This window comes from Pelodiscus sinensis, chromosome 14 (genome assembly GCF_052426305.1).
Source record: "Pelodiscus sinensis isolate ZL-2025 chromosome 14, ASM5242630v1, whole genome shotgun sequence".
NCBI lineage: Eukaryota > Metazoa > Chordata > Testudines > Trionychidae > Pelodiscus > Pelodiscus sinensis.
In genome coordinates, this window is record NC_143065.1 from 11,844,102 (window position 1) to 11,868,967 (window position 24,866).

The 24,866-nt window shown below is 46.6% G+C and overlaps 1 protein-coding gene across 1 annotated transcript in view; it reads left to right on the forward strand.

Moving 5' to 3' along the window:
- Positions 1–6,908: 6,908 nt before the first annotated feature.
- PRMT2IP (PRMT2 interacting protein) overlaps positions 6,909–24,866 on the forward strand; it is a 55,508-nt gene continuing 37,550 nt past the window's right edge. Inside the window, exon 1 of the mRNA XM_075897403.2 lies at positions 6,909–7,058. The gene's annotated coding sequence lies outside the window, so the exon portion shown is untranslated. The remainder of the gene's footprint in view (positions 7,059–24,866) is intronic.

Sequence of the window (24,866 nt, forward strand, 5' to 3'; positions counted from 1 at the left end):
TCTCAAAGAGTTTATTGACTCTTTGAGAGACAAGCCGGATGAAGGAATACCTTTTGTTGACACTTACAGGTGACCCGCGTGGGGGAAAATAGTGCTTTCTCTTGCTGCTTTATGGTGATTAAACAAGTCTCAAAGGGTGTTTTGCTCTTTTTACATTAGTAATTGAGTCTTGCTGACCTGTTTTCCCTAGAAGACTCAGTGGACAATTAAAAACCTAGTAAGAATATCACAGACACCAACCAAACGAAACCTGGTTGAGAGAAGTGCTTTTAATTCAGGCTGTTTCAAACATTGTTCCTTTGGAAAATGCTTATTAAATTCAAGTGCCTAAGAACGTCTGCAAGACAATAGCCCTGCCTCTTCCATCAAGGACTGAGAAGTCGGTTGGTGCTCTTCTCTGTGGCTGTGTCTAGACTGCAGGGTTTTTTCGAAAAAAGTAGCCTTTTTTCGAAAAAACTTCACCTGCGTCTAGACTACTGCCGTGTTCTTTCAAAATTAAATTGAAAGAACGCGGCTTTTCTTTCGACGGCAGTACTCCTCATTTCATGAGAAAGAACGCCTTTTTTCGAAAGTGTTCTTTCGAAAAAAGGCATTCTTGAATGCAAACAGGGCTTTTTCGAAACAGAGCATCCAGACTGCCTGGGTGCTCTCTTGAAAAAGCGGCTCACTTTCTCGAAAGAAGAAGTTGCAGTCTAGACGCTCTCTTTCGAAAGAGGCTTGTAGTCTAGACATACCCAGAGTCCCCAAGGAGGCCTTCAGCAAACCACTTTTTCAAAAAAAGTCCGGCTTTTTGAATACATCAGAGCACTCGGATGGGAGGCACTTGTTTTGTAGCACGGTGGCGCTCGCCTTTGAAGGGCCAAATGACACCAAACGACTCTAACTTTATTTATGGTTCGGGAACTAGGTGTCTCTCACCGTGGACTGCTGGAGCGGTTCGTCTTCAGGCTGTGTGGAACGAGAAACACGGAGCTCTTCCCGGACAGCCCTTCCTGGGCTGTCTACACTCTGGGCAGGGGGTTGAGGGAATGGCTGCTCTTTGCTTGATTTAACAAGCTGGAATAGCCTCTGCCTCTGGGGGCTAGCATTTCAGCATGATTGCCTCATCCCTGGGAGCTTGTTAGCGCTCCAGGAGAGGGACCTGGCTTTCTTCTCATTAGTCTGCCCTGCCGGCACGTATAGGAGAGCTCAAAACCTCTGTGTTCGGAAACCTCCTCTTGCCTCTCTAGTGTCTATGGCTCCTGCTTCCTGATTCTCCGCAGCCCTGTCAGTCGGCTCCCTGCATCCCAGCCCCTCATCACTGCTGCTTCAATTGGAAACCGCTGCATTCTGGGGCCTGTCTCTGAAACCTTCCTGCGGGGTCCATCCTTGCCCAGAGCCAAGACAGAACTTGCTGGCGCTCTGTGGGCACCATGGGCTGGAGTTACATGGCTATGGGGAATGGGACTAGCAAACGATCTGACCAATGAAAGGAGAGTGGCAAGGGCAACAGTCAAGCATCTTTTCTGGGGACCTGATCCCAGCCACCGTAAAAGTCAATGGAAATGACTCCACAAAGCTTAGGCCTTAATGCGAATGGCAATCCCCGCACACGCGGTGCCAAATGCTGCTCGCATTTCTGTGAGTCACTGAGAGAGAGGGATCGGGCCCTCATCTGGTTGTAGGAGTTTGAAGTCACGGTTGTGGTGTCCCAACAGGTCTCCTCCTCCATCTGTGATAACAGCCTGGCTGCGTGTGTGTGTGCGCTCCTCCTGTGTGTTGTACTGACTTCGCACAAGTAGTCCACACAGCAGACTCCAAGAGAGCCCCCTGTCATGATTATGAGGGTTAGCCAGCAGCCTGGGGATTAAGGGGTTAACTACACCTAGCCAGGTGGAGTGACCAGTAGGAATGTAGGTGGGACTTTCAAACTGGGACAAAGGAATTGGGGTTTTTTTCCTTTCTCCCTTTTGTTTCTCCGGATGTGTTCTCTGCAGCTACAGAGAGGGACAAGCATCTCTCTCTCTCTCTCTCTCTCTCTCTCTCTCTCGCCAAGACACCATTCTTCATTTTCTGTGAGTAGGGTAAAGTTTAGGTAGTTTCGTTAGGCTTTATTGTTTTAAGGGTTGGGTATGGGATCTGAGATCTGGCACTGTTTAAAAGATGTTTTGGCTTTTCTTTGTAACCAAGTTCTAGGCCCGGGGGCTGTGTCTACACTGGGCCACTTATTCTGGAAAATCAGCCACTTTTCCGGAATAAGCTGCGAGCTGTCTACACTGGCCCTTGAATTTCCGGAAAAGCAACGACGCTCTACTGTACAAAATCAGCCGCTATTCCAGAAAAACTATTCTGCTCCCGCTCGAGCATAAGTCCTTATTCCGGAACACTGTTCCAGAAAAGGGCCAGTGTAGACAGCACAGTAGTCTTTTCCGGAAAAAAGCGCCAATAGCGAAAATGGCGATCGGGGCTCTTTTCCGGAAAAGCGCGACTACATTGGCCACAGATGCTTTTCCAGAAAAAGGACTTTTCCAGAAAAGCAGCCTGCCAATGTAGACGCTCCTCTTCCGGAAAACCTGAAAATGGAATAGTATTCTGTTTTAAGCAGTTCTGGAAATTCATGCCAGTGTAGACACAGCCATGGAGTTTCTCCATGAGTATATTTTGTTACCTTCCTATCTAGTCATTATGCTTGCAACAGGAGTATTGTTGTAATAATATCCTGTTACAACAGGAGTATTGTTGTAAGCTATCTTTGTAATGGGTAAGATAATTAGAGTCTTTATTCAAACTTAGGCGTAAAGTGTCAAATTTAAGCATGAATGACAGTTCAGAGGATTATCTTTCAAGTGCAGTCTTAAAAGGCCTTTGAAGCAGAATGCAGGTAATCAAGTCCTTGAGACATGTCCTTTCTGGTTGAAATGGCAAGAAACTGTTTTTTCTGTGTGATCCTGTCTAATATCTGTTTTGTGGGCATTGATCCTTTGGCGAAATGTCTGAGACGTTTGTCCACTGTACATAGCAGATGGACATTTTCGGCACATGATAGCATAAATTATATTTCTGGATGCGCGGGAATATGTGTTCTTGATCTTATAACTCATTTGGTTAGGCCCAATAATGGTATCAGCAGAGTGAATATGTGGACAAAGCTGGCAACGGGGTTTGTTGCAAGGGAAAGTACCAGGGTTGGTATTAGTGTGGTATGTCCTGTGGTTGTTGGTAAGAATCATCCTGAGGTTAGGTGGTTGTCTATAGAACACCACTTGTCATCACCTACAGCCCCCAACTTAAACCTGTCCAACACATTATCAATACACTACAGCCTATACTGGAACAGGATACTAAACTCCAACGGTGTGTCTAGACTGGCAAGTTTTTCCGGAAAATCAGCCGCTTTTCCGGAAAAACTTGCCAGCTATCTACACTGGCTGCTTGAATTTCCGGAAAAGCACTGACGATCTCATGTAAGATCGTCAGTGATTTTTCCGGAAATACTATGCTGCTCCCGTTCGGGCAAAAGTCTTTTTCCTAAAGACTTTTGCGCAAAAAGGCCAGGGTAGACAGCACAGTACTGTTTTCTGCAAAAAAGCCCCGATCGCGAAAATGGTGATCGGGGCTTTTTTGTGGAAAAGCGCATCTAGATTGGCCACGAATGCTTTTCCAGAAAAGCATCCTGCCAATCTACGTGCTTTTCCAAAAATGCTTTTAACGGAAAACTTTTCCGTTAAAAGCATTTCCAGAAAATCATGCCAGTGTAGACGTAGCCCAAGAGGCTCTGGGAGACAGACCCATAGTCTCCTATAGACAACCACCTAACCTCAAGATGATTCTTACCAACAACCACAGGACATACCACACTAATACCAAACCTGGTACTTTCCCTTGCAGATATTAGACAGGATCACAAAGAAAAAACAGTTTCTTGCCACTTCAACCACAAAGGACATTGTCTCAACAATTTGATTACCTGCATCCTGCTTCAAAGGCCTTTTAAGACTACACTTGAAAGAGAATCCTCTGAACTGTCATTCATGCTTAAATTCGACACTTTACGCCTAAGTTTGAATAAAGACTCTAATTATCTTACCCATTACAAAAATAGCTTCCCCAATTATCACCTCTAATATCATTAGTTCACAGACATTTACCTTCCTCCTATTCCCCTTCTGTTCTGAAATTTGATTTGTCCTTTTCATATGTGTTCTTTTTTTTTTTAATTCTATCCTTTGATATATATGGTTGCGACAATTTTCTTCCACTATTTGATCTGAGGAAGTGGGTCAGGCCCACGAAAGCTCATCACCTAATAAACCATCTTGTTAGTCTTTAAAGTGCTACATCGTCCTATTTTTTGCTTCAGCTACACCAGACGAACACGGCTACATTTCTATCACTGTTCTACACCTGGGTCTATTACCAATTAGTGTGTTGCACTCTCAGCCCTGTTCGTGCCAAGTTCTGTGAGTAGGGGTCTGCCTCTTGCTCACAGCTTAGCTTTGCTCTACATTAGCAAAGTCTAGGCTTCAGGCGTCATACCAGGCCCGTGATACATGGGCTTATATTTCAGGCCCTCCCCTTACTTCAAGGATCAGCTCCCAGAAATGCAGTAGGGCAACAGAGTACCCCTGCAAAAATGCTGGGCATAGAAAAGGATGAGTAATGGAGAAGACCCTCTGTTTGAATGCATGACTGAGCGACTCCTGGCCATGTGACCTGCGCTGTAGTGACACTTGTCTCCTCAGCCATGCGGGGAGGAAAGCGGGACTAGGAGCTGTCAATCGCTGACCTTCCCAATCCGAGTCTGAACTAGGGATGTAATAGTGTAATTGATTAACCAATAAGCAAAAGCTTATAGGTCAATGCTATAGACTACACGCATTTCCTCCCTCTTCCCCGCCAGTACATATTGTAGCAGGCTGGCCAGCAGCCCGGCTCAGTCCTGGCTCGCACTGGGTCTGGGATCTATCCCCGCTGCGGCGCTGCATTTAAAGTATTAGGAGCCAGGTGGGCAGGCAACTCCGCTCAGTTCCGGCTTGTGCCAGGTCTGGGAGCTGAGACCTGCCCCTCCCGGCGAGGGGCTGCTGCCACCCTGTGCTGCTACCTCTGTGCCTGAGACAGCAGCGTGGGACAACAGGAAGCCAGTCTGTGAGGGGAGCCGGTTTTGAAACTGCCTCCCCTCACGGCCCAGCTCCTGCCTGGCACCGCACGTTGCTGCCTCTGTTACAGAGGCAGCAGCGCAGGGTGACGGGGACACCTCGGGAGTGGATCCGGAGTGCGCTGGCTGCCGGCACCATCCCTGGGGACGATAGAATAATCGAGTAACTGATAAGAATTCCTGAGGTTAATCGACTAGTCTTTTAACCGATATTTAACAGCCCTAGTCTGCACTGAGCTTTCCTGGGTGCATGAAGTACAAACAATAACCAGCCAACCGAAGTGGGCTTGGCTTCTGAGGCGCGTAAGCCTGTGGCACAAGTAGACAGGGTGTGACTTTATCTTGCCTCCCCCAGGAGGTCTCGGGTAACCGTGTCTCTGGGGCTGGCACGGCAGACAGGAGCTCGTCGCTTTATGCTTGTTTGTAACGCATCTGCTGGCAAGATCAGCTGGGAGGCACGTGTGGGCCTTGTCGGTGCTTTGAATGACAGATTCTCGGGGCACAGACCTTTCCCCAGTGGTAGATGCTCCACCAGCCTAGCAATGTCTTTGCAGCACGTTCGTGCTACTTGCACGCTGAGGAGAGGTCACCAATTGTGACCAATGAGAAGAGGCCTTTCCAGGACAAATGGGAGCTCAGAAAGGGCCTGATCCAAAGCCCATCCCAGTCAGTCTGTCTACTGACTCTGGACTTGTCTACACAGCCTCTGTCCTGCGCTGTGACGGTCTCGGTTGGGGGTGTGAAAAAACACCCCCCTCCCCAGCGCAGCAAGTTACGGTGCTGTCATGTGCCAGTGTAAACAGGCTCCCAGTGCTACTAGCTGCTCTCTTTGTGGAGGCGTAGGGAACCTCTTTTTGGGTCGCATGTGGCCCCCGACTGATTTTTCTGTGGGTCAGTGACCCTCAAGTGAAAAGTTTAATAAAAACAAACTCTCACTGAGGTGGCCGGTGGCCCCCATCTGTGAAGGAGAAAGACGCTCCCCACATTCCCCTCACACACCAGAGCCTACCGGGGCCCAGCCTAGTAGATTTTGTGAGTGCCAGCCCTGTCCCTGCGCTAGAGCGGTGGGAGAGCCTGGTGCTGGTGCCGTGCCTACACGGCTGTGGCTGCTCTTTAAACTTACAAGTGTAGACAAAGCCTCTGATGGGCTTTGGATCGGGCTGCCAGGGCCCATGCCTCACCCCGGGCTCCTTTTACTCCCCGCTAGCTAATCGTACCAGCCTTGAACTCCGAGACCTCTCCTCTACACCAGGATAATGGTGCCCCTGGGAGTTCGTTATGCACCCTCCCCCAGCACGGTGACTCCAGGGAGACGGAGGGGAACATCGCCCCCTCACACTAATGAGGGCTGACGGGGCACATGCGTTGTAGCTTAGATCCTTCCTCCCTTCCCTGGGTCTCTACATTCTTTCCCCATTCTGTCCCCTAGCCCCTGCTGCCTGCATCCCCTTTCCTATCTTCCCCCACCCACGCTGATGTTGTTTCACCAGCGTTCACAAATGATGCAAGAGCCTGGACAGGCTGAGCTAGGGGAGCCTGCATGCTGTAAAATTTAAATTAAGACCATCTGTAGATCTTACTCCAATTAACTCAATAATTAGCACCTCATCAAGGGCATTGTCTGCCTGAAAACCTCTCCCCAAGGCCCAGCTCTCAGAGGCACTCAGCTTGGAAGCACAGCTAGTCTGGAAAATCAGGGACTTCATGAATCTGGCCAGGCACTGGGCTGGGAATAGCTGGGCAGGGGGTTTGGTCCAGGAGTGAGCATGTCCTGACTTGGAGAGATGTTCAAAGTTATTAGGGCAAATTTTTTGTGCCTCCAGTTGAGTTAGGGGGCTGACATCAGTGAAGAACTTGGCCCACAACGTCGGCAACAGTTTATAAAGGCACGATCGTTCCATCGCATGAAAAGAAACTGTTTCAGGTAGGCTGGTGTTTGAACAAATGCACGTGATTCGCAAGGCAATGGGCACTGATGTTCTGTCCCGGCGCCGTGGTGTATGGTGATTGCACAGGTGCACAAATTGCCGTGTCATTGGATTTATTTGTAAATTGCCTCAGATCCCTGCTCAGGGCTGAAAAGCCTCCCATAGGAAAAAAGCTCCCTTTGTTTCCCTGAGGGTCTCTGCCTTCAGAGTTGGGAAGAAAGCCTTCAAAAGGTGAAATCAGTGCAAACGGTGTATGAGCTGCTCCCCGTGGACCTCAGAGGGCCGTGCTTGCTGAAGCCCACTCAAATGTCTGTTACTAGACCATGGCAGAATTAGCAGCTGATGGCTAAACCCTGTGGTTTGGGGCTGAGCTAATCCACTTTTTCCTGGCCCATCTTGAAGCAAGAAGGGATGAATTGGGGCTCTGGGTGGCCAGAGCTGATGGAAAAATTAGGGGAAATTTGCACACAGTTTTTTTTGCCAGGGAACCACTGCCAAAAATCCACTCTGATAATTCCATCTAGTTGTACTCAGTGGGAATCAGGCCAGGCCGGCTCAGCCCACACCTGTCCCCTGACACAGGGCTAAAGCCACCACTTAGCGCTTGCCAGCTTTGGCACCTGGAAATGCTGACTATCTCCTGATGCTCTGAATACTCCCAGTTCTATAGACTTGGCCCACTGAACAAAGGCTGTGTATCTATTTGCAAATATAGTGAAGTACCTCATTTGTTCATGGTTCAAACAGCTCTGTTTTACCTTAGGCTACATCTTCTAGACTATGGGTTTTTTCTGGGATACCAGAGAGATCCTGGAAAAACTCTGCCGCATCCTGGGAACACATCTGCTCTTCTGCTTTTTTTGGGGGGCGGGGGGGGAGACATGCTTTTTCGGAAGCCCTGCCTTCCTCATGGAAAGAGGACTCTTCCGAAAGAGGAGGCTTTCCAAAATTTGGCCTGTCTACACTGGGCCAAATTTTGGAAAACCCTATCAGAGAAAGGTATGCAAATTGCGGAGCACATTTTGTGTACCTCTTTCCAATAGATCCTTGAAGTCTAGACATAGCCTGAGTCTTCCCTAACGATCATTTGGTAATTGCCAATGACTTGATGTTTGGGAGCAAGAAGGGCTGAGTTCTTCACCCACTTCCATCTTTGTTTGCAAATTGTCAACTGGTGGAACTCCTTGCCAGAGGATGTAGTGAAGACACTAATAGAGTCCAAGAAAGAACTAGAGATATTCTTGGAGGCTATATCCATCAATGGCTATTATGTCCAGGATGGGCAGGAATGGTGTACCTAGCCTCTGTTTGTCAGATGCTGGAAATGAATGACCAAGGATCAAGTGATAATTACCTGTTGTTTTCACTCCCTCTGGGGCATCTGGCATTGGCTGCTGTTGGAAGACAGGATACTGGGCTAGATGGACCTTTGGTCTGACCCAGTATGGCCATACGGTTGCCAGGTGTCTGATGTTAAACCAGACAGTCTGTTATTTTCACCTTCTGTCCAGTAAAAAATTCAGAAAATACCAGACCCCTAAAATGTCCAGTATTTTCTGATTTCCTTCCCCCCTCTTTCCCCCCTCCCCGGTGAGGAGGTGAAAATCCTGGGCTGTCCGTCTCAATACAGAGGCAGCCTGGAAACCCTATTGCTCACCAGGGAGCTGTCTGGCCCAGCTCAGGGAGGCAAGATGGCAGTCAGCCGCCAGCAACGTGTTAGGGCCAAAAAGCCTCACTACGCGGTTTTTAAAGGGGCCATGGTGGTTTCTTTTTAACAACTCTTGGGGTCTTTTTTTTCCTCAACAGCTCTTGGAGTCCTTTTTGTCAAGCAAAAAAAAAAACCTTTCCTGGCATGTCTTTGTTTGTTTGTTTTTGGTTTTTGTTTGGTAGTTTCAGAAAAAATATCTGGCAACCCTACGCTCAAATTGAGGCAGGATGATTCTGTGGCAGAACTGCTGAGTGAAACCCAAGTTATTGGCTGAAACCAGGAGTACCTAGAAGGAATTTGCTGGCCTGGCTTAGACAGGTCAGATTAATGATCCCTTTTGACTTTTAAAATCCATGAAAAAACTGGCATTGGCTCCAACAGAGTAAGGCTTTGTCTTCTCTGCCACAAAGGTGACTGGCTTTTGTTTACAGTTGGATAACCGAAACCAAAATGCTAATCCTGTAGCATTTACCAGGAGGGAGCAAGATTAGGTTAACACTGATGTCAAATAACCAGCTCTATTAAAGACAATCACTCAGTCGGTAATACAGCACTGCAGAGAGAAACCTACATTAACCACCCTCTGTAACCGCTGGCAGCTTGTCCACGTCCAATTCTCAAAATTCATCCCCTTGGACAAACTTCTGTGGGTGCAAGACAGGCTGTGGAGCCCGCAGAACTCTTCCTGGTACTCTTTTCTCTTTGTAATGGGGCTCCCTCTTAACCTATGTTGCAGTGTAATTCCTCACTGGGGAAGAGGTGTTAAACAGGAGAGTAACAGATGATGAGGGGAAAGGTTTCCTTGTTCACATGCAAATAGCTGGCTGTTTGGAGGGAATGGCAGTTTTTTAAACAAACAATCAGGCAAACAAAAGGGAACTGGTCACGGGTCCCTAACAAGGAGGGCAGGAAGGTGGCCTAAAGCAAACAGCTGTTCTGAATTCCAGTGACTACTTGCAAACCTAGATTTTGCAGCATCCAAAGGGCTCTCGGGAGTAGCCATTTGAGTGGGATGGAATGAAGTGTACTTCCTTGATCTCTGTAAGGAGTTTTGCTGTCCTGATGGGAGGGACTAAAGAAATGCCCCCCCCCGAAAAGCTTGGGGAGCGTATCCCCACTTGGTGCAGAAGTCCTGCTTTACACTAGCCGAGGGTCTGAGCCTAAAGCTTTCCTGCTGCAGGCATGTCTCTGCAATTCTTTACCCTCCTCTGGTTCCTCCCTCTTCTATTTTGGAGGCATCCTCTTTGTTCTGTAGACTTCCAGTCCTGCAAACTCCTGCTTTGCATTTTCTGCTCCCTTCTCTTTCCTCTTTCGCACCCTGGGCTCAGTTATCGGCTCCTGTGGCGTTTACATCATTACCAGAGGCACAGGGGCCAATTAGTCCGGCCCGTTGGGGAATCAGCGTGAGGTAACTCTTCGCACTCTCCAGACACTCCAACGCGCACCCTCCAGGTGCCTCATCACTGCACAGTTTTAATTACCAGTTACCGATGCTCGTGAGATGCCATCCCAGCCTCTGCACGTCCGGTGGCTGTATACCTGAGGGCCAAGGTCCTCTGAGGTGTCACTCCACTGGAGTTAATGGAGCAGGGGCGAGCTACACCCCAGTTCATCCCCTTTGCCTGGGGTTTCGATTGCAGCCTGGGAGAGCAGCAGGCTCCTTGCTCAATGTCTGAGCCTGCGCCAGAGTTCGCTGTATCTGATTCAGAATGGGCACGTGTGGGCACCGGGCCAGGCCGCGACAAAGGGCTGCTCTAGACTCTTGCCCCTGTGAATCACATTCAGCATCCTGCTGTGTCATACCTGCGGGGAGGCCCCTCAGCGGGGCCTGGTCCCACCCACAGCCGCCCAGCTCCGAGAGCTGCTCCCCCCGGGAGAGTTGCCACCAGGGATTCTTAAACAGCGAGAGGAAGCTCGTGTTTTCCACAAGCAGATTCTGTTTCCAGCCACCCCAGTCTGAGCCCTCCCCATCTCAGGCCTCCACTCTGGGAGCACTTGCTGGCAGTGTTGCTTGGATACCCAAGGAAAGCAAAAGGTGGCTGCCAAGAACCTGCTCCTGTTACTGATATGAGGGGAAAGTCCTGGCACGGCCCTAGCGTTGAGTCACTCTTCAGTCCCGGTGCTGTGATCTGTCCCCCAGCCAGCAGAAGTCCCTCTCCCGCCTTGCTCGGCACTCCCCAAACTCCTCTTCCCGCCATTCACATACAGCAACCGGGACACAATGAAATGGGAAGGAAACCAGGGGATGATGCAAGAGCCTCGAGGTTTCTGGCGAACTGGCAGGGCGATTGGAAGGTTTGCCCTAAAGGCTTGGAGTGGGGGAGGGGTACAGGGATGAGCTTGTTTTGTGCCTCCAGTGTCCTTGGCGGGTGGAGGACAACTTGAAATCAGTGTTGGCTGCAGGAAGAAATCTGTTTTCACAACGTGAAACCTTGTGAGTTCAGGATGACCCACGGTCAGTGCAGCAGTGATCTTTGGTAGCCTCTCTCCCCGCTGTAAGGTCTGCATGTTGGGCCTAGCAGCCAGGCATGGATCCATGGGATGGGAGGGGAGGTGGGGAAGGCTTGTCTAGGCTGTACAGGAGCAGCCTTTTGACACCTAGCTGCTGCCTTGATTCCCTGCGCTGCCACAGTGACTCCTTTGCAGGAAGGAGAACTGGCCACGTTGCTCTCACCTGGCCACTCCCCACCTCAATATACGGAGGGAACAAGTAGCATCCCCACTGCAGGAGATGCTCAGGGAGGAGGATCATGGTCCGTCTCTGCTCCCGGCTGCTCATGGGGTTTCATTCAGGCAGCTGGCAAAATGCAAGTGTGTCTTGCCTTCTTTCCCAACACAGGTTGGGTGGGTCATTGCCTGCACCTCAAGTCAACCAATTCCCAGGGCAGCAGCACCTGCAAGGGTTGTGGGGGGTGGGGGGCAGGGTTTCTGGGCATTCTATGCAAGTTGGGGCTGGCCACAAAAATCTGCAGTTTTCTTGAAAAATCTAAAGTGAGGAAGGAAATACAAATCTAGCCCAGTGGTCACCAGCAGGAGCGGCCTGAGGCCAGCTGCGGCAGCTGGCGCTCTAGGCGGAAGGTGCGATCTGCGCCCCCACCTGCACGGCCATCATTAGCCATGATGTAATCACGGGGCAACGTCATCATCAGGCACCTGAGCCTGCGGCGCCCTAGGCAACTGCCTAGTTGGCCTAGGTCCACGGGCCACCCCTGGACCAGCCAGTAGATCTGGATCTACTGGTAGATTTGGGAGCCTAACTGGTTTCGCCAGGAGGCTATCGCCTGCCAGCATTTCGGCTGCCTCACCCCCACTGCTATGCTTCTGCCCTCTCCCTTGGAATGCCTCCTAAGAGCTTTCTGCTTGCTGTGCAGGGTGCGGGGGAGAGAGAGTGAGCAAGGTGGGACCTCAGAGCAGGGGTGGGGGAGGAGGCGGGGCCCGGGTATGTGGGTTTGAAGTAGATCCCGGATTGGACTTAACTTCAAAAAGTGATCTCGTGCTTAAAGGCTGGAGACCGCTGTTCTCCACTTTCTGCATGGAGATCGTCCGGGATAACATGGTGCAGTGTGGAGCCAGAATCTGGTTTGAATTAGTGTAAAACTCGTAGATTCTCTGTAATCTGAAGTCAGAGAAGCAAGATTGGAGGATGTCAGTGACTCACCCAGAGGATCTGACTCTATCGCAGAAGCACGTGGCGGGGGCAGGCTCTTTGCCAGGCCTGCAAAGACCGAAATGGGTCTTTCAAAATGGAGGTGGTGGGTGTTAGCTGCTCAAACCGCATTGAGTGTTAGGGGAGATTGGGCACATCACTCCACTAGGCCCTGTTAAAAATGCCACCCTAAAACAATAGCTTTGCACAAGGTGGGCTGCCACCAGTTCCTGCCCTAGCCAGAAGTCAAGCTGGTCAGAAACTTGTGGTTTTTCCCTTAGAAAACGTGGAGGGGGTGGGGTGGCTGGGCAGGAGCTGTTTCAGCAATGAGTAAACAAATGGGCCGGGTCGGGGAGGCAGGATCTTTCATGTGCTGGAAGGGAAGGGACTAGCTTTGGTGTTTCAGAGAGATCCTCCTCCGTCTGGGGGAGGCCAGGGGAGTGTCTGAGCTAAATACAAGGTGGGACAGATTAAGGGTGAAAGGTTCACACATGCTGTAAGAGACAGCTTAAAATGAAGTGGGCAATAAAGCATTAGCAGCAGGGTGTGTTACAAATTGTTGTAATGAGCCATAAAACCACTGTCTCTAAGGCCATCCTAGGCACATTCTTGTAGGCTGGGCTGCCTGGTGCTGTGGGGGAATGGGTGTGAGGTAACTCTCCCCACCCTCCCCACACTCCAACAGCCCCCTCCAAGTGCCTCTGCACAGCCCAGCTTTAATGGCCAGTCCCCAATGCTCCTGAAACGCCACCCAGCCACTGCGTGTCCACGTTTCTCCTGTGACTGCCAGCAGAGGGGCTCATCACAAGCACGTGGGGTGGGTTCTGTGATGGAGCACGCAGCCACTGTGGATACAACTACAACTCCGAGAGAGGTCAGTGGGCTGAGCCATGGTATTTGGAGCTGGCTCCAGCTCTCTGAATTTGGATCACAGGTTTTTGGAATGCCCCCCTTTTTTTTTGAGGGGGTGGAGGGAGGGACAGCTCAACTTAGAAACCAAAGGGGCCAGAGGTCACCTTTTTAGTAATTTTACCAGTCATTTTCCTCTTGTTACTATGGAAATTAATGACTGACATGAGCGATCAGACCATGTTCTTGTATCCATCACTCCTCCACCATTCCAAGAGCATTATTAGAACACAATCTGTACTATAATGTATCACAATACTGGAAAGGTACCAACCTCACTAGCAGCCCCATTGTGAAAGGGGCCTGCCCAGAATGAGGAAGTCCCTGCCCCAAGAAGCTTACAATCTAGACAGAAACTGGTGGGGGGGGGGGAGGGGCAGGAATTGTACATATTCCCTCCCTGACCTTCAGTGCATCCCATCTGCAGAATGTCTGTCTTGCTTGCCACATGAACACCAGCTCATGCTGTGTGTGCTAGGGATGTAAATGCCTCTTTGAAATGTTAAAATGGTGAAATGTTAATAGTCTAACCAGTTAACTGGGGTCCAGATTTGTAGAGGGCCAGGCTAGAATAAACCTATGGGGCTGCTCTGGCTGGGGTCAGGCCCCACACACCTCACGGTGGGCCCAGCAGAGGTGGAGCAGCCTTGCTAGACCGCCACTTACCTGGCTACTTAGAAAGCATCACCCGGTAGACTAATTAACCCTTTACATTCCTAGTGTGTGCTGTACAGTACTTTGGTGCTGAACAAATAATTTTAGTAAAAACCTCTCCTGGCTTTTTGTGCTTTGGTTGGCACTTGTTTGTGATTTGGGGTATACATTGAGTTTGAGCCTTCGTGATGGAGTTTTTCAATAGTCTCCTTGCAGTCTGCAGACATTTCACCTTTCTGACTGTTCCTTTTAATTTCTGTTTAACCTCCTCATTTTTTTTGTGAAATTCCCCCTTTTTAAATTAAAGAAACCCACAACAGTAACTTTAGCTTTTTTTTTTTTTCCCCCTACAAAGGTTTTAAATTTAATTACATGAAGGTTGCTATTACTGAGTGGTTTAGCTATATTCAACTCTTGGACTAAATCGGATGTTTGACTTAGGACTAAATTGGGAATGGCCTCTCCCCTTGTGGGTTTCATGACAAAGCTGCTTCATAAGATAGTCACTTGTAGTGTTAAGAAATTTAATCTCTGCATCCCTTGTTGAGGTGACATACGGTAGTTAAAATCACCACTGTTGCACACTACTATAGTAATGCTTGTACAAATTATGCCTTGTGAGGTGTCATTTGAAAACTCAAAATTTTCTGATCATTATTGTCCTGATTAAACTATGGCAACACTGTATATAAGATTCCACTGTATGGCATTACTGGAACACTTTCTGATTTGGGGCACAGCTGAGAATGCCATGATTACTACAGTCTGTTCTGAATTTGGGACACATCCCAAAACTGGTGGTATATTCTATTGTAAGATTTTTTGCAAGCCAGTAACAGAAGTGAGCTCTTGTGTGGCTCTCTGTGAACTAGGGTAGTGCTACAACAATCCCTCAGCACACCAGCCGCTGGTTACCACCCAGGCAACTGATCTTAGTGGTGAAAGGTTATTAAAAAACACAATTCCCCACACGTTAGGTTCTTCCCATCTCAAAGGATCAGACACTCACCTCCACATCCACATGTACTTTTACTTATCAAATACCGCATTGTAGGCAATCTTTAGTAAACTAAGTAAAGATTAATTTTAAAAGTTATTGAATGGTTAAAGGAATCATATCCATTACAATCTATTTCCAAGACTATATCCTGAATCCATTTCAGGATAATAGCATTGATGGTAATTCTGCTGGCTTGCAACAAGTGTCTCTGAATCACCCCGAAAGACTGGCGGTTGTCAGTCCTTTGTTCAAAACTTCCTTTTCGTTAAAAAAATCAGTCTGGAAAAAATGGAGCAGGATTGAAGACCAAGAATGATGTCAGTCTGCAGTTGATACATCTTCAATACTGGCTCAAACATGGAGTCCTGGGTCATATGTGCCTGGCTGAGTCATGAGGCCATCATTGCCTATGTGCTGCCTGAAGAGACCTCTGGAGGGATTCCTGGAAGAGCTGATTGTCCTTAATGGGCAGGCTAGGTAACCTTGATGTAAATGTGCTGGGGTGTTTCTCCAGAAATGTAAGTTTGAGATATAAGTGCGATTTGTAACTTTTCCAATGCTACCTTACACAACATTACTTGCTCAAGATTTACCATCACTGTGCCGCAGCGGTGATACAGCCGGGGTCACCTTTCTTTTGTACAGTGTTACAATTACTAAAAGGTATTCCAAAAATCTGGGGCGTGGCAAAAGTTAGTTCCTCAGTGACAAAGAGTAAGATGATGCCTTCAGCTGGCTATAAAGAAGGTCAAATGGGCCATCATGTGCTAAGTGGCTATTCATTGGCAGGAAAAGGGAGATGGGCAAAAAATCAACATCTATGTACAGAAAGAGCACAGAGTTTCCAGTCAGTCTGCCTGATTCCAGGGTCCCAGCTGGAGATACTCCTTAAATGAGGGCAAAGACTATAAAAAACAAGGCGCAGGTGCCCCAAGTGATCCCTCCTTTATCTTCCCACCGCATTGACAACACCTGAAGCACAAAAGAAACGATGTTGGATGGGAGATAGGAAGGGAATGCTGGCTGAACCCAGGTTTAAGTTAGGCACTAATCGTGTTCTTAGTTGTAACCATTTTTGACATTTAGGTCTCGTTACTTGTGTTCACTTAAAACCTAACCCCAGTGTGTTTGAATTGACGTGTTTGGGGAAAATTTCAGTGGGGCAACAGAAATGATACACACAAGTCTTGTTATTAGAATGAGGGCCGGGATAGGAGTTCGTATGGTCCAGGGACAAGGCTGGGCTGTAGGTAAAACACGTTTCTGGGGAAAATGGGGGGTGTGCTGGTATCGCTGTGGTATCTTTCAGACTGTAGTATCTTTGAGACCTGGCTGGAAGTGACTTGCATGCTGGAGGCTGTTTGTGAACAATCCAGGAGTGGAAGCAACTCCAGCACTGTAGTATAAAGTTCCCTATGTTAGAGGGCAGGGGACACAGCTTCTTAGTAGTCTAGCAGTGGTCCCCAACGTTTTGGGGCTGCCGTGTGCCTGGGAGCGGGGGCTGCACATGTGCTGCGGGCCTGGGAGAGGGGGCAGTGCATGCGCCGTGCGTCCAGAGGCGGGGGTGCAAGAATGGCTCAGGCTAGCCCTGGTCACTAGGTGGGCGCGCATAAATGCCCCGGTGGGCACCGCGTTGGGGACCACTGGTTTAGATCATACCATGTGCATATACCACACTCCTCCCCAAATGATTCTAGTGTATTACAGCCACGTTTGACTGTCGTCTTCCTGCCTTTTCCTGGAATGATTTCGCCTGCCCCCGCACCGCTTTGTAATCCCACATACTGTATATCAAAACAGCCCTTTGATTGTTAGTCAGAGGACACACCCTGCTGATTGTTCTTCCCAGTGGCCTCCCTTTCTCTTAATTAGCATCTGACTAATTTAAAAGAGAGGGGAGGAGTCAGCATCTGCAAATAAACATCTGACTAGAGAGATAAGCATCTCCTCTCCTCTGCCTGAACAGAACCTATCTAGGGCCAGTCATCTCCTTGTGACCTGCCTATAACTTCAAGACGTTAAAAACATAGTTTCCAGTGTAGCTAAATACAGATGTTTTGCCGTGACTAGGATGAGCAGGGAAGTACTGGCTGGTGGTAGAGACCGCCCATGTCACTGTTTGGTGCCCTACTGTGTAAACATCTGGCCCAGGGGATTCCTGTCAACCCTGATGTTCTCCCTCCTCCATGCCTTGTGTGCCCTTTGGCACATGAAGAGCTTCGTGCACTACACACAGCTTAGAAATATCTGACCCCAACTAGTAGGGAGTTGACTTGAGGGGACAATTAGTTGGCCAGGACTAAAAAAATAAGCGGTCTCCACGAAACCTGTAGCTGTAAGGCACAGCAGCAAGGAAGGGAGGCCCCGTGGCAGAAATCCGAAGCCAGCGTGGTTCCCGAGTGCTCTCAGCCTAGAGACGGCAAACCACAGATACAGTCACCCAAGTGATGAAGCTGAAGATAAGAGTGATTGCTGCCGTGCCTGAGAAGCCTCAATGCAGGTGTGGTTTCTAACTTTGACAACCCTCACGCCTCCTGCTGCTTTTATCCCAGGCACACCTCAGATGCTCAAGGTGACATGGCCTCCCTACACTAGAGCTTTTTGCCCAGTGTAGATGCAGCTACAGCCGTGCCAAAAGCACTAACTCAGACTCTCAGGCATTGTCTCGTCTGCCAAAAAAAGATATTTTCCCCCTTCGGCTAGATAACAATCATGCGTTACTGTAACTCATGGTGCAGACAAGGCTCTGTAGTCATTCCAGTAAGCAGGAGGTTGGTCCAGCACCCTTGCCTAGCTACCCCGCTGTAAACACTCTACAAGCCTTGTTTTCACTAAGGCTTCACAGGGACATAACCATGGCACGCCAGTGATCTTGCTGTGACCTCTCCCCCAGCACCTTTTTGGCAGCAATGATGCCGCTTTAGAGAAGGAGGTGCAGTGTCTCCGACCACGGAGCAGCAATATCCTGACTGAGGTCTGGGAGCCACAAGTGTCTCTTTAATGCCTCTCTTCTGGCTCTCTGCAGGACATGATATTAAAGTGCTGTGATTTAATTATTAATCAATCAGGATGCGTTTACTAGGTTATTAGCCAATTGCAGATGATCTAATAATACTTGAGGAGGTGCTGGAGCTAGGGGTGCTGTCGCACACCCTGGCTTTAAGTGGTTTCCATTATATACAGGGGCTACGTCTAGACTGGCATGATTTTCCGCAAATGTTTTTAACGGAACAGTTTTTCTGTTAAAAGCATTTGTGGAAAAGAGCGTCTAGATTGGCACGGACGCTTTTCTGCAAAAAGTAAGCGTCCATGCCAATCTAGATGTGGTTTTGCCCAAGAAAGCCCCAATCGCCATTGGGGCTTTTTTGCACAAAACAGTCCTGAGCTGCCTACACTGGCCCTCTTGTGCAAAAATATTTCCGGAAAAGGGCTTTTGCCCGAACGGGAACGTCAAAGCATTTGCGCAAGAAGCACTGATTTTGGACAGTAGAACGTCAGTGCTTTTGCGCAAAATCAAGCGGCCAGTATAGACAGCTGGCAAGTTTTTGTGTAAAAGCAGTCGCTTTTGCAGAAAAACTTGCCAGTCTAGACGCAGCCAGGGTGTACTGCTTGGTTCAATGGTTCTCAGCACCCCACAATAAAAACTGTCCCAGCACCCTTGTCGGATCAGCCATTGTGCTGTGGTATGAATAGTACTGTAGGAAATGGGGAGGGGAGGAGGAGGAATTCACACTACTGTGACTCTTTTGGGTAATGTTGTTTGCTAATTTGGCTCCTGAACCCCTGAAATCTGAGTGTCCCTGCCATGGAGGATCTTGAGAAGGAATGAATATGAAGGCTGATTGAGTGAAAGCAGGGCAGACACCTGTGTGGGGATACCTATTTTGATTTAAGAATGCTTTTTTTTTTTTTTTTTTTTTTTTTTTTTTTTTTTTTTTTTTGGTTTCAGCTTAAACCTCTGCCTAGCCATTTTAAGCTGAATTGAAAGCCTGGTTTAAATGGAAATAAGATCTTCGGTGCAGCCTTGAATGTTAATTGTTCACGAAACAATGTATCTGAACATCTGCACGTGGAACGTTCAGATAAAGATGCTGGATCAGTACCTTCACTGGAGTCAGGACAGACTCAGGCTATTAAACAGTTAAAAAAATTAGAGACCATTACAAGCTCACATGTCTCTCATTCAGGAATTCAAATGTATTCCTATGGCCGTGAATGTGTGTGGCTCATTGAGGGGGAGTTGTAAGGATGATCCGGAACCAAACTCTCGGATACAGAGTTCCAAGATATTTGTATCAGTCTGCCTTTCTGGATCACAGTTCCAGGATCAGAGCCTATGAAGCATGTGCTTGTTTGTATCAACACAAAGGCCACGTCTACACTAGGAAACTATTTCAAAATTACTAAATTTAACTTAAGAACTCCCGATTTAACAAATTCCAACTAGCATGTCCTCACTATGGGGCAGCATCAAAATTAGTCCGAGGCAGGCCCCATTAATGTGGTCATGCTACCTCAGACTTAGAGCCCCCGGAAGCACTGTGGAGAGCTGCGGAAGGCCTCCTGGAAACCAGTAAGTTTGAATTAGCCACACTGGAGCGTTCAAGCTACCGTTATTTCGAAATTACTATTTTGGAATTAGCATTACTCCTGATGAAAAGCAGGAGTATAAAGTTCAAATTTTGAAATAACAGGCTTGGTAGTGTGGACACACTGCTTATAAATCTGAAGTGGGGAGGTGGGAGGGGAGGAAGGGAGGATGTTAAAAATAAAATACAGGACTATGTAGCACTTTAAAGACTAACAAGATGATTTATTAGATGATGAGCTTTCGTGGGCGAGACCCAGTTCCTCAGATCAAATAGTGGAAGAAAATAGTCACAACCATATATACCAAAGGATACAATTTTAAAAAATGAACACATATGAAAAGGACAAATCACATTTCAGAACAGAAGGGGGATGCGGGGGGGGGGGGGGAAGGAAGGTAAATGTCTGTGAGTTAATGATATTAGAGGTGGGGAAGGGTAGATGTCTGTGAGCTAATGGTATTAGAGGTGATAATTGGGGAAGCTATCTTTGTAATGGGTAAGGTAGTTGGGGTCTTTGTTCAGCCCCCTGCGGAGAGTGTCGAATTTTAGCATGAATGCCAGTTCAGAGGATTCCCTTTCAAGTGCAGATTTGAAAGTCTTCTTGAGTAGGATGCATGTGATTAGGTCATTGAGACAGTGTCCTTTCTGGTTGAAATGGCAAGAAACTGTTTTTTCTTTGTGATCCTGTCTAATGTCTGTTTTGTGGGCATTGATTCTTTGGCGAAGTGTCTGAGACGTTTGTCCAATGTACATAGCAGACGGACACTTTCGGCACATGATAGCATAAATTATATTTCTGGATGCGCAGGAATATGTGTTCTTGATCTTATAACTCACTTGGTTAGGCCCAATAATGGTGTCAGCAGAGTGAATATGTGGACAAAGCTGGCAACGGGGTTTGTTGCAAGGGAAAGTACCAGGGTTGGTATTAGTGTAGTATATCCTGTGGTTGTTGGCAAGAATCATCTTGAGGTTAGGTGGTTGTCTATAGGAGACTATGGGTCTGTCTCCCAGAGCTTCTTGGAGTTTAGTGTCCTGTTCCAGTATAGGCTGTAACTTATTGATAATGTGTTGGACAGGTTTAAGTTGGGAGCTGTAGGTGATGACAAGTGGTGTTCTATTGTTGGTTTTCTTGGGTCTGTCTTGTAGTAGATGGTTTCTAGGTATTCGTCTGGCTCTTTCGATTTGCTTTTTTATTTCTCCGGGTGGGTAGTTGAGGTTTATAAATGCTTGGTAGAGATCCTGAAGTTTCTGGTCTCTGTAGATGGGATTAGAGCAGATGCGGTTGTATCGAAGGGCTTGGCTATAGACGATGGATCGTATGGTGTGTGCTGGATGGGAGCTGGAAGCATGTAGGTAACTGTATGAGTCGTGGGTTTTCTGTAGAGGGTGGTGTCTAATTTTCCATTGTTGATTTGTACTGTGGTGTCGTAGTCTTTAAAGCACTACATAGTCCTGTATTTTGTTTCAGCTACACCAGACTAACACGGCTACATTTCTATCACTGTTCAAAATAAGGTTCTAGTGTAGACCAGGCCCCAGAGAAAGGAAAAGATACTTCAGATATTAGAGTGGTGGATGAGGTAAAGGAACCCACAACAGAATATAATAGGTCTTAATGATTCTAAGTCTTGGGAGGAAATATTATAACAACCAATATTTATTTTAGAAAAAGTCAAAATAAAACTGCACCTGTTTATTACTTCCCTGAAAAACAGAGGAGGCTGTAGAGAGGCCCTTTGCCATATCCAGCAGCAATCAAAAGTTCTTTATAGGGGAAAAATATAATTCAAGAGATGGAAAACAAACTTACCCAAAGTAAAACTACTAAAAATGAGGGGAAAATATTTAAATATAAGTCTTAATGTTATGAAAGGAGATACTACATATATATCTAGAAATAAAGATACATTTTTATGAATGGAAATAGTCATAACATATATTGCACTATGGACAAATTTGCTATGGGCATCATCAAAAGACAAAAGCATGGAATACACCATCATGCTGTTTTCACACAATCACTTCTCACTGCGGAAAGGCATGTTAGTTTTTCAGTTGTGATCCTGTCTGGCAAGTACAAAATAATGCTCACAGCAATAGTTAACAGTTGTTCACCAAGCTTATTTTCCCCAGGAATCTGAAACAGATACAAAAGAGACTTTTGAGTGTGTGGCATGAATCTTCATGGTGCATCTTTTAAAGAGACTTGGTTTGTAAGTACATTTTCTAACTGGCTGAAGAATATTTGATGCTTTGATTTTTTTGTCTAGTGGAATGCTTTCATAGTGTAATGATGTTATTATACATATCAAATATTGATGGATTCTCATTGGTCCTACTAAATAAGTGAATTTTGTGCCATTAGAGTATAATTAAAGTTCAATGAGCTCTAATATGTATATATGCAAATAAGAAAGCTTATTACCTTATTGTTGCTTTTAATGAATGTGAATCCAAATATATATATATATTCAAGTGAAGATATCAATGTAGAATTATATACTTGGCCAATTAAAAGAAAACACAACAAGATGGTAAAAATTACCACTGGTATATCTAGAAAGAGCTGAGATTCTATCTATGCAGACTCTTCTAAACTATTCCACTTTTATTATCCGACCTTACTGTCAAACATATTACTTAAATCTGTTGAAGAAAATAAAGAAAGACAAAGCCCTTGAGTTTGACAGAAGGACTCAAACAGTGGTTTTAAGGCCCCAGTTCAAGAAAGTACTTAAGCACGTATCTCTCGCTATACATAAAATTTTTCCTGTGGAATGAGAGTGACATCATCACATCACTCTGCGTCCAGCCTGCCTTCTCCTACCTTCGCCCCCCCCCCTTCCTTTTGTCAGTGCTAGGGAGCCAGGGTCGACACGCGGGAGAGGGAGAGCTGGGGATGGAGAGGCATTGGCCCAGCGCCCCCATGATGGGTCAGGGGGAGAGCTGGGGCTGGTGTGAGGGTGAAAGAGTAGAGTGAGGGCTGGTGCAAGTCGAGAGCAGCCAAGTCTGGCCTAGCCTCACTTCCCTCCCCCCCCCGCCCAACCTCCCCACCTGACAGCTGGGGGGAGAGCTGGGGCTGGCCTGGCCTCCCCTCTCTCCCCCCTCCCCATTAAGTAACAACAAGCATTTTACTTGACATTTTTTTATATACTTTCCTCATTACTGATATGTAACAGCAATATCCTCAAAAGTTTATGCAACACATTTCAACTGATCAAAAAAAGTAAGTATATTCTGTGGAAAGTTTGAATGAGATAAAAATTGATTTTACCTGAAAAGTTTCTGAGGGGTTAGTCTGTAATTGAAAAAACTTAAAATAACAAATAGTCTTGCAGCACCTTAGAGACTAGGAAAAAATGTAGATGGTATCATGAGCTCTCATGGGCACAACCCACTTCAGATGAATGGGTTGTGCCCATGAAAGCTCATGATACCATCTCCATTTTTTACTAGTCTTTAAGGTGCTGCAAGACTATTTGTTGTTTTTTGAAGTTTTTCATGGCGTTCTTGAACAAAACAAAAGCCATTTTTCATTACAAGTTTTTTACAAAAATGCAGTCATTTCTAGGCATGTATATTGAACCAGTAGCCAAAAATATAAACCTTAAAACAACATATTTTCTTAATAGATATTCTTTTCTTTTTCTCCTCCAAGGCCATGTCTATACTAGGAAATTATTTCGATATTACTAAATTTGACTTAAGAATTCCCGATTTAACAAGTTCAAACTTGCACGTCCTCAATATTGGGAAGCATCAAAATTAGTCCGAGGCAGGCTCCGTTAATATGGACTTGCTACTTTGGACTCTGAGCCCCAGGAAGCCCGCTGGGGAGCTGCGGAAGGCCTCACTGGGTGCGTCTACACTGCACACGTAACTTGAAATAAGCTACACATTTTAAGCTATGCAAATTTGCGTAGCTTATTTCGAGTCCATTTTGAAAAAGCTTATTTCAAAATTTGGCGCTGTCTACACAGCACTTATTTTGAAATACATTGCTATTCCAAAACGTCCCTTACTCCTCGTGGAATGAGGTTTACCGAGATGTCGGAAAAGCGAGTCCATTATATTTCGAAATAACAGGCGAGCTCAAAAGACATGGAATAGCTGTTTTGGGTATCCTGAAATAGCCCCAGAAACCCAATTAATTCAAATTAGTGGCACAGGAGCGTCCACACCAACTAGGGTTGCCAGGTGTTCGGTTTTGAACTGAACAGTCCAGTATTTGAGCTTTCTGTTCAGGAAGCCAATTGAGAAAATAGAAATGTCCGGTATTTTCTAAATAAGATGTAATGTGGATTGTGATGTAATGTCAAGTGTGTCCAGTATTTTTGTTGAAACCATCTGGCAACCCTAATACCAACATTATTTTGGACTTAGAAATTCGTAATTAGAATTATTCCTGATGAAAGGCAGGACTACAGAGTTTGAATTCCATGGCCCGTTATTACGAAATAACGGGCTTGGTAGTGTGGACACTAATTCAGACTTGGGGCAGGGTTATTTCTGACTAAGGTCCTAGTGTAGACCAGGGCCAAGAGTGTTTAATCATAGAATCATATTAGCGCACTAACTGTCCTCTCACATCTAAACTGGTGGCATTGTGTTGTATCTCCACAAACTCAGTGTTCTTATGAGCTAAGTTAAAATGGCTGTCTTATTTACTGAAATGTTCAGGGTTTTTTTTTTAATGTGCTAGCTGGGATGCTCATCCCTCTGAGAACTGGCAAGGATGTAAGAGGCACACTTTATAATTGAAGTCCAAGGGAATAATCCTTTTTTTTTTTTTGAGACTGGTAATTTAGCTAATATCAGCCATTTCCCCCCTCACTTCTCCTCTTGGACCTCACTAGAAGTGGAGAGGGTAGAAGAGATATTGCCCCCCTTTTTCTCCCTACACTTATTTTTACATATATTCTAAAGTGTGAACTGATTTCATTCATCTCAATGGGGTGTTAACCCAGCATCTTAGTACTAGAACTGTGAATGCCAACATGGCTAATTTCATCACTGCTGATTGTTTTATGGTTGTTCTTTGTATAGAGATTGCAGATTCAGATATGTCAGTTTCCAAATCAATGTAATTAAATCCCTTAATTTAATGCCCTTTGCTTTAGTAAACTAAATCAATTTTTGCCATGACTAACCTGATTTAACAGTGGGCTCACATGGGGGATGGCTTCAGTTATATACTAGCCCATGTAATCCAGTCAAGTGGGGGAGGTCTAGGTTGGATATTAGGAAAAGCTATTTCCCTAGGCGGGTGGGGAAGCACTGGGATGGGTTCCC